This window comes from Schistocerca cancellata, chromosome 4, assembly GCF_023864275.1.
Source record: "Schistocerca cancellata isolate TAMUIC-IGC-003103 chromosome 4, iqSchCanc2.1, whole genome shotgun sequence".
Taxonomy (NCBI): domain Eukaryota; kingdom Metazoa; phylum Arthropoda; class Insecta; order Orthoptera; family Acrididae; genus Schistocerca; species Schistocerca cancellata.
The window spans coordinates 409,009,056-409,017,514 of record NC_064629.1 but is presented as its reverse complement, the minus strand read 5'-3'; the positions used below and the strand labels follow the sequence as shown (position 1 = coordinate 409,017,514).

Sequence of the window (8,459 nt, the reverse complement as noted above, 5' to 3'; positions counted from 1 at the left end):
GTCGTCGACTATGCAGTGGCATTGCTCTGTACACCACCTCAAGTGTCACTTACCATAGACTACAAGTAGAGATAAAATGGGCCATCACACACTGTGTGTGCGGGCCCCATTTCATCATTGTTGAATTAATTTTATCCAGTACAATTATTTTAAATAAAACTGTGCTAACATTACTCCATTTTGTTCTCTTAATTTAACAAAATAACATCAATAAGTACATCAATGAAAATTATTAATTTTAACCAAATATAAAATCATTAAAAAACCAACACATGAAAAAAATTTAAATTTTTTGAGATTAAATATTAAGTGTACAAACTCATATTTTAGATCTAATAATTTTTATGTTTGATTTTAAAAAATTAAAAATATTGATTTTTTCATTTCAGAGTACTAGTAATTTTTTACTTTTGAAAAATGTAATAATTTTTTAATTTTTGATTTTCAAAAATCTAGTAATCTTCTTTCATTTCTAAAAATTTAATAGATTTATAAATTTTTCATTTTTTAAGAAGCTAAATTTCTTGAGATTAAATATTAAATGTATTAACTTTTATTTTAGATCTAATAATTGTGTTGTTTTTCAAATGACAAATTAATAAATTTTATATTTTCATTTAAAAATATTAATAAATATTTTACTTCCAAAAAACTCTAGTAATTTTTTTGTTTTAAAATTTAAAAATCTAGTATCTTCTTTTCATCTAATTTTATTTTTTAAAAATCACATTCAATATATTTGTTTCCCATTAAATAATCAGGCAATTATAATCTTCTTTTAAACTCATAACATTTATAAAATTTGAAAAAAATTTTAACATAATTTTCAATGTAAAATGCATATACAATAATTAACATTTTTATAGATTTATCAAATACCACTTTTCATGTTTTTAAAAAATATATTTTATGTTAAAATTGTCTGACTCCTCAAAACTTTTAAAATATCTATTTTTATAGAATTAGTTTTTTTGTCTTTTATTTGTTCTAGAGTACATTTTTTACACTTATTTGAATAGTTGTCTTTAATTGTTGGATTTTTATAAAAACAATTTAAATCTTTAATTTATTGTCAATATATACATGTTTTGAATTTAGATATTTACACCTTTTATGTTTTCATCGTTTCTAAATGATAATAATGTATTCAAATGTTTGTTACTCGGAATTTGTTTTAAATGTACTTTGTAATAATACTTGGAAACCTATTTTCCACATACACAAGAAATCTTTTTTTATAAATTTATTATGATATTTATTTGAATAAGATCTACATGTTGTTCTATAACCATTATTTGTATTTTCCTGTGAAGCAAAATTATCAGTTGATTTCTCAACCTTACAACTTTCATAAATTTTAGATCTGACAGCTTCCATTTATTAAGAAAAAATTATTAGAAAAAATAGAAAATTCTTATAATAGTTTTTCTAAAGGATGGAATCATTAAGTATATAATGACAAACAATTTTTAATAATTATTGATGAAAAAACAGTCTTTTTATTTTATATTACACCACTATTGTTTGATACCCAAATATTGTGAAAAATACCAAAACCAGGCCGAAAAAATTATCATTTTTCTTTTTTATAACTTTTTCAATAAGATACACATCTCCAAATTTTGTTTTTTGTAATTCTTTTTCATGAAAATTTCCTTGCAATTCTTCTACATCTACAGCTTTTCACATATATATCTGATTGCATTAAAATGAATAACTTTATAACTTCGAAAATTTCTATTGACCAATTAGCTGCATAATCTTTTTAAAAATTCCTTTTAATTTACTTATTCTTACTTTATCACCTATTTTATATTCAGGTGTAGTATTGTTAAAATTTGTTACATAACCAGTTTGTAATAAATTTTTTTGTTATCTTTGTTTAAATTGCCAACGGCCTCACTGCAGTGGTAACACCAGTTCCCGTCAGATCACCAAAGTTAAGCGCTGTCGGGCTGGGCTAGAAATTGGATGGGTGACCATCTGGTCTTCCGAGCGCTGTTAGCAAGCGGGATGCACTCAGCCCTTGTGAGACAAACTGAGGAGCCACTTGATTGAGAAGTAGCGGCTCCAGTCTCGGAAACTGACATACAGTTGGAAGAGCGGTGTGCTGACCACATGCCCCTCCATATCTGCATCCAGTGACGCCTGTGGTCTGAGTGTGACAATGCGGTTGGTCGGTACCTTTGGGCCTCCATGGCCTGTTTGGGAGGAGTTTTTTTATCTTTGTTTAAATCTTTTGGCTTCATTTTTATTGTTGTGAGTTTTGTATGTTTATATTCATCATATAATTTAGAAAGTAAATCAATCCATTTGTAATTTCCTTATAAGTAAAATTTTTTCCACATTTTTTTCTTTTCATGATCTATTAAATTTTTCAACAACAGATATTTTTAATTCTGTAAAAGTTCAGTAATGATTAATTTCATATTTTTTTTGTAAGTTCTTGAAAATCTTTATTCTAAAATTATTTTCCAGCATCTGTTTCTAAATTTCTTGGACATCTTTGATTTAAAATGTTTTCAAAAGAATCAACTACATTCAGAACTGTTTTATCTTTAGCTAGAATAGCTCAATAATATTTTGAAAGCGATCAATTATATCCATTATTTATTTTCGAAATTCCTTTTGAATTACCTGAATCAATTTCTACGAGATATTTTTGTCATTAATCATCTGTCCCAAAAGAAATAACATTTCTTCTTGTAAAATTTTTTATTATCAGTTTATGTAATTCATTAATCATTTCTTCTCAGACATTTGTCTGTAAACCATAACCTACAATTTTTTTACATACTGAAGAAATTCCTTCAATTCTTTCTACAACTTTTTGTTGTTATTCTATTTGGGTGATTTGTGGCAGTAAATGTTTTACAAATTAGGCACAAAATATGATTGTCTGAAAGATGGTTAATGTCATTTATTTACGCATAGAAAAATTATTTATAATTTTTTAAATAAAATAATTATATTAATTTTTTAAGTAAGACAATTTTATATATTTTAATTAAATAATGATTGTACGATAAAGCATCTACTTTATTTTCTAAAACATATCTTTTATTATTGTGAGGACTTGAAAATTTTTTACTGACTTCAACTGAATAAACTCATGCTTCTCACTTTGCATTAAACTTATATTTCTATATTGTCCTTTATTGTAAAATAAACGATCTTTATAGTCTTCTATACACATAATAGTTTTAACAGCACATATTGTAATTCCTTTTGATTGTTTCTCTTCTTTATCATCAACTTTACAAGCATACATTTTTAGTCTTAAGCTGCATTTTTCCTTTATGTTCATCTTAAATTTTTTCTAATACTGTTTCATTAGTTTGAGGAATATATATCTTGCAGAAAATCACTAATATGAAAATAATAAATAACTGATTTTTATATCATCATACAAACTTTCAATTTTTATATTATAGATATAAATAACACTATCTTGATAACGAAGTTCAATATTCTATCCATATTTTGAATTCATAACATTATAGTGAAAATCATACATTATTTCTTTTGATAAATCAAATATAGCCATTCCAATATAAGTAGGTTTATTAAACGAAATTTCAATTTTATTCAAAATTTTCATTAAATACTTTCATATTTTTAAAATAAGGTTTAGCTGCTGATTTATCACATTTATTCACATTTGAAACGAATTTTATATCTACTCTGTTTCTCATATTTTGTCATGAATGAAGTGGAGTATGGTACAGGTTAAGCTGTCATGCTACAGAGAGATGTGATATTGGAACATGCTGGTGCAAGTTGCCACTGGCTAGATTCATCTCTTTCAGTGGTCTGGAAAGAGTCCACACACAGGGTGGTTATACAATACCATATCGATAGTGTATAATATCGTCGATTTTTAAGTAATTATAGTAAAATGGCAAAACTATTATATGACCTATTGAAAAAGGGAGCTACCTATATGTGGGGAACTGAACTAGAAGAGGCGTTAAAACAACTGAAGGAAAAGTTGTTGAACCCTCCAATACTACATTACCTTGATTTTAGTAAACACTTTATAGTCACAACTGAGGCAAACCTGACCTGTTTAGGAGCTGTTTTAAATCAGAGCAAGCTTCGTAGTTATTTACCTATTACCTATGAATCATGAACTCTAAATAAAGCAGAGAGAAATTGTATTACTATAGAGAGGGAAATGTTAGCTATTTGTTGACTGACCAAACATTTGCGACCGTGTTCATTCAGGGGCAAGTTTACAATTTGCATTGATGATAAGCCACTAACGTGGATCAGCAGCAACTCAGATGTGTCATCCCGATTGTCAAAATTCCGTCTCAAATTGGAGGAGTACACTTATCATATTACCTATTAAAGGAATTTGGTCGCAGATACCCTATCAAGAGTATGGAATCTTAGGGCGACCAAAGATAATGATACAAAAGAGCTTGTATTGAATGTTAATGAGCAAGAATCAAATGATAAGACCCATGAATAATGAAGAAACTGTGATAGCTGTTCCCAAAGCCTTACATAAGGATGACATAACACTAATTCAGTAACAGATAATTTCAGTCAGGAGAACAAACTGAACATTCTTAAATAATTTCATGACTCACCAATTGATGGACACCAAGGCATAGAATGGATCAAAAAATAATGTAAATGGGAGGGTATGAAAGCTGACATCGAGCAATATATTCGTAAATGCGAAAGCTGTCAAAGTAATAAGGTAATACACAATAGAATAAAGATGCCTATGGAAGTAACCACAACCCCGGAACACACGTTCAAACGTTCTGACGTGGGTATTGTAGGCCCACTCACTCAAACAGATCGAGGTAATAAATATACACTTACCTTTCAAGATACCTTAATCAAATTTTTAGTAACAGAACCGATCAAACAGCGACATGTAGAAACAGTCATTAGAGCACAGGTAGAGAAGATAATAATAAAGTATGGTATACCATCAACATCACTAAATGACATGGGTAGTAATTTTATGAGTGAAACCTGGAATCAGATATGCAGATTACTACACATAGACAAAATTCATACCTCCACTTAATGAGCCACAAGCTAATGAAGCATTAGAATGAACCCACTGCTTACTAACTGAGACATTCCAACATAACATCAACAGATATCAACTAAATTGGGACACTTGGATTCCATATGCAATGTTTGTATTTAATACCATACCTCATAGTACAACAGTCTATACTCCACAGGAATTAATGTCTGGAAAAGTACGCAATATGCCGGAAGATGCCAGCAGATGTCATCTACAGTTACAATGATCATGTAATTGAGTTGAAGGAATGGTTAAGAATAATGCATTCGAATGGAAGAAACTTAGTGGCCCAAAGGAAAATCGAAAACAAAGAATATTATGATGAGACGCAGAATCCAAAAACGTCACAACAAGGCAATAAGTTCTTCTGTTTGATAGAAGTGTGCGACATGGTCGATTTAAAAAGTAATAGTCAGTGGCATGGTCCGTATACTGGTATTAAAGTTAAAGGACACTATGTTGCCATTCAGTTAAGGTGAAATCAATATCTAAAGGTGCATGCAAACAGAGTAAAGGAGTTATTTTTGACTCACAGGGTCATGGCAATGCATGCAAGAGTAGGATTGGCCATCCTAGATTTTGACATTACATCAGTAGCGAAAAACCAGGATCCCCAAGTGGCAAATTTCAGGTCGTTCCTAGGTTTATATTATGATAACAAAGGTACAGCCAATCCCTACAGTGTCACCTGACGAACTGTAAGCTATTTTAATCTATTAGAATTAAAGCGGAAATGTGAATCAACAGAAAATTTGGCATCAAGAACTGTAGGCTTTTTCTATAAGATATTGTTGCAGCTTAATATGAGTACCTTCAATATACTAGTGCAAAACAGGCACTACTTTGTTATGTATGTAAGAAACCAAATTCACAAAGCCTATTTGGGCAGTTAGCTCGACATGAACACAAAATTCGAAGGCGCAGAATTCTAAATTTTTTTGGAGAGATAAGTAAGGTATTATTTAGTACTCTGTATGGAAAGGTCGCTTCCTGTTTTAAGAATAACATTAACGTTCTGGAAGGGGAACAAATCATTCCAGCAGGGTTGCTGAAACTACTGTATATCGACATTTTGCACAACCTGAAAATACCACTGATCAACAGCTGCAGCAGGCTGCTATTTTGTTACTCTAAATGAGTGACTTATACAGTTAACATGTATATGACAGGATGATTTATTATCACAACAATAGTAAATGCACAGAACGGTACCTTGGAACCACATTTAAATAATCCCATACAGATGGTTAAATATTTGAAACTAAGAGAAGGAAGAGATTAGTGTTTAACTAAATTAGAAGGAAGGTCAGTATTGGCCGTAATTTTGATGATTTATTAACAGAAAAATCGATTTTCGATTACATAATGATCATCTTCAGTGCTGGAAGCTAAACATTTCACATAGCAATCTGCAAACGAGAAACAAAAGACCACAAATACATCTGAGTATAAACCAACTGCTTGTACGAACATACCATTAGTGTAGAAATGAAAGATCATAGGCACTGGTGTTTAGTTATTGGCAGTAACAGAAGCTATGAAACGATCACAATAACTGAAACTGCTGTTTACAATATCCTATACAGCAGACGTCGGTGTGACAGGGGCATGACAACAAGGCACCATATAACACCGAGGTGGATGTAAGACATTTATCCTTATACACATTTCCCGTAAATTTTCAAAAATATCAGCTAATAAGAAAACATCAGTTTTTCAATATAAATAATAATGGTCACCAAGATTTTTTATGTTAAATTTTTTCCCAAATTAAATTAGCATGATGATAATGTTCATCTTATATTCTGCAGTTTTCCAGTTAATTGCAAAACTCCTTTTTTTTTGTTGGAACTATTGTTTCTTCAAATTTTTCCCAGCTATCCCTGTAATCATAAGGATAAAATACTTTTTTGTTATAAAATTTTTAGTTCTTTTACTGGAAAAAATTTCAAAATTTTTTCATTTTTTCTGTCTTCAATTTGAAGAAAGTTTATCAAGGCTTTCAGGCATAAATTTATATGTATGTTTCTGTTTATTTACCTCGACTAATACATCTATCTTCATTATTTGGTATTAAATCAATTTTTTATCATAACTGAGTTCTTTTGCAGCTAAATGAGAATACTATGCTGATAACTTTATTTAAATAAATTAGTACAAAGCCAGGATGTGTTAATTCTAAATTACATTTATTAAATAATGGATTTATATAATTTCTGTTAAATGATCATAATGGATTTATACAATTTCTGTTGAATGATTATGAAGATGAACCTCTTTTTATTTTCTGTTGTATATTTTACCTAAGGAACATTTTATAAATTTATCACATCTAAATTGTTCTTCAGTTCTTAGTGTTTTGATTTCTTCAGTTTCAGAATAAATTTCGCCCATTTTTTCAATTCTTTTTTAATTTATACTATAAATTTTTAACATAATTAGGGTTCATTTTTATGTAACTGCATCGTTATAGTGAACATTGATATATTTAATGTAATAATAGGATCCACCTGGTTCAAGTTTTTGACATTTTCTAGTATATGTTCTTTTTGGATTTGGTTGACAGTTATCAGTTTTCAATAATTATCTTTAAAAATCGGCATAAATGAAGAAAGGAACTTTTTGAGTGAATTTATTATTTGTAAGTTTTATGTATTTGACAGTTTTTGGGGGTTCAATTGGTCCTGGGTTATTAATTAAACAATGTTTTATGATGTAATTTTTTAAATTATTAATATATGATAAACACATATGACAAATAAATTTAGTTTCTTTATGTTTTGAGAATTGATGTGAAACAGGTCTACTGAAGTCTTTTATCCAAAAGTGGCGATGATTATTTCCCTTTTAAAAATATAACAGATCTAAATATTTCCTTACATAGGATATGCTATTTCCAATGGATATAGTTGTTGAAACTTCCTAGCAGATTAAAACTGTGTGCCGGACCGAGACTCGAAATCGTGACCTTTGCCTTTCGTGGGCAAGTGCTCTACCAACTGAGCTACCCGAGCACGACTCCCGCACCGTCCTCACAGCTTTTCTTCTGCCAGTATCTCGTCTCCTACCTTCCAAACATTTCAGAAGCTCTCCTGCGAACCCTGAAAAACTAGCACTCCTGAAAGAAAGGATATTGTGGAGACATGGCTTAGCCACAACCTGGGGGATGTCCGGCACACAGTTTTAATCTGCCAGGAAGTTTCATATCAGCGCACACTCCACTGCAGAGTGAAAATCTCATTCTGGAAATATCCCCCAGGTTGTGGCTAAGTGACGTCTCCGCAATATCCTTTCTTTCAGGAGTGCTAGTTCTGCAGGGTTCGCAGGAGAGCTTCTGTAAAGTTTGGAAGGTAGGAGACGAGATACTGGCAGTAGTAAGGCTGTGAGGAGGGGGCGTGAGTCG

At 30.3% G+C, this 8,459-nt stretch overlaps 1 pseudogene; it reads left to right on the top strand.

The window, feature by feature from the left end:
• The first annotated feature begins 1,889 nt into the window (after positions 1-1,889).
• LOC126185520 (5S ribosomal RNA) lies at positions 1,890-2,007 on the top strand (annotated as a pseudogene).
• The last annotated feature ends 6,452 nt before the right edge of the window (positions 2,008-8,459 follow it).